We start from the raw sequence: 2,500 nt of genomic DNA, 5'->3' as shown, positions 1-2,500 counted from the left end.
CAGTGGTGGTGCAGAGTGATGACATCCTCTGTTTAATGAGTGGAGTTAACGTCCCCCGCTTTACCACCAGCCGCATGGCCTGCCTGCCTGCCTGCCTGCCACACAGAGGGCTGTAAACCTGCCTGCCAACAACACTGCCTACCCCCCCCTAATATGGGAAGTACAACGTGATGACTTGAACGATTTGGTACCCCACACACACACACCAACCTAACTCCTACGGTTGGGAGGTGGATAACCTGAAATAACTGGAACACGTTCATCAGTCTATGGCCATCATTTGTGAGCATGCTAGGTCTGAAGTGAATAGTTCCAATAGAGGAGAGTAAGGAGGCATCAGGCGGGTTCCCGGACGAACCCCAGACATCCCCTTGTTCCGCGCTGTCCTCCCTGGCCTTACTCTGCCACATTCCTGTGGCAGCTCTGTGTCCCATCTCCAGGCTGCCCCCTCAGCTCTGATTTTGTTGAGCGCTGGAGTCAAAGGGGAGCACTTTGTAGATGGTGTGCTTACCTGTTTCCCTGCAATATGTGACACTCTGGACTATCTCAGATTGAGATAGAGTTCTGTTGTTGCATGCACGCACCCTGCAACCTGGACTCAGGGGTCGACGTAACATTGTAAACTCAAATTCGGTTTACCGTGGAATGACCCGTATACCTTTTTACGTGGAATGACCCGTATACCTTTTTACGTGGAATGACCCGTATACCTTTTTTTACGTGGAATGACCCGTATACATTTTTTACGTGGAATGACCCGTATACCTTTTTACGTAGAATGACCCGTATACCTTTTTACGTGGAATGACCTGTATACCTTTTTTTTACGTGGAATGACCCGTATACCTTTTTTACGTGGAATGACCCGTATACCTTTTTACATGGAAATGCCCTATTCACTTCCACTCATTATTCGTCCGGTACCGGGTTACCTTCAGACGATTCCCGTGACACTTGTGGGGGTCGTAGATCAAAACGGAGAGTCTCATCTTTCCATAGAGGCGTCATATTAGTGCAGCGTTTCCCAAACCCGGTCCTCGGGACCCCAAGGGGTGCACATTTTGGTTTTTGCCCTAGCACTACACAGCTGATTCAAATAATCAAAGCTTGATGATGAGTTGGTTATTTGAATCAGCTGTGTAGTGCTAGGGCAAAAACCAAAACTTGCACCCCTTGGGGTCCCGAGGACCGAGTTTGGGAAACCCTGTTAATTAGTGTGTAGCCCAAACCGCTTGTACGCTACAGATGTTTTTGTGAGAAGACAGATTGGCCTGACAAACACCACTGTAACTCGGCGACCTTCCACCACAGATGCGGAAGGACATTGGTAGATGCGGTGGATTTAGATGTTAAAAAAAGATATCTCTAGCTTAAACAGACGAATTCTGATTGGAATTTTTGTATTTATTTATTTTTGTATTTTGCCTCAAGAGGAGAAATTATAAAAAAAATGTATTGTCATGTTTTTGTGATATATTTATTTTATGCCCAGCTCATGAGGCCCCTTGATGATGTGAGGCCTGAGGTAATTGCCTCTTCTGCCTAATACTAAGTCCGCCAGTGATGTTTTGTATGTGAGAATTAAGTAAACAACTAAATCCCATTCCTCTGATCTCCTTTACCAAAGGAACTGTTTCCAGGCAGGATAGTAAAAGGCAGCTGGTGCAGTGAGAGGGAAGTGATGGCCACTTCCTTTGTAGATGCTTACCTCAAATGAACAGAGGGTAATTGCTGACTAGTCTTTTAACGTTTTAAATGATCCTGCAGCAGGGGGGGGCTGGTGTGAAATTGAGTTGATAATACTGAAACTCACTGTTTTAGGGAAGGAAATATGCTAACTGTCTTCCTTATATAAATGAAATTTGGGATCCCCCCATTCCAATCAAGGTGAAGCCTTCAAATCAAATCAAGTGTTATTTGTCACATGCGTCGTATACAACAGGCGTAGACTAACAGTGAAATGCTTCCTGACGGGTCCTTTTCCAACAATAGTGACACAAGGTATAAATACACAGTGTAAAACAAATGACAAATAACGAGGTAATAACATGGCTATATACAGGAAGTACCAGGTAATAATATGGCTATATACAGGAAGTACCAGGTAATAACATGGCTATATACAGGAAGTACCAGGTAATAACATGGCTATATACAAGGAGTACCAGGTAATAACATGGCTATATACAAGGAGTACCAGGTAATAACATGGCTATATACAAGGAGTACCAGGTAATAACATGGCTATATACAGGGAGTACCAGGTAATAACATGGCTATACACCGGAAGTACCAGGTAATAACAAGGCTATATACAGGAAGTATCAGGTAATAACATGGCTATATACAGGAAGTACCAGGTAATAACATGGCTATATACAGGAGTACCAGGTAATAACATGGCTATATACAGGAAGTACCAGGTAATAACATGGCTATATACAGGAAGTACCAGGTAATAACATGGCTATGTACAGGAAGTACCAGGTAATAACATGGC

This window comes from Coregonus lavaretus (assembly GCF_964263955.1).
Source record: "Coregonus lavaretus genome assembly, contig: HAP1_SCAFFOLD_715, whole genome shotgun sequence".
Taxonomy (NCBI): Eukaryota; Metazoa; Chordata; class Actinopteri; order Salmoniformes; family Salmonidae; genus Coregonus; species Coregonus lavaretus.
This window is presented reverse-complemented; position numbering follows the sequence as displayed.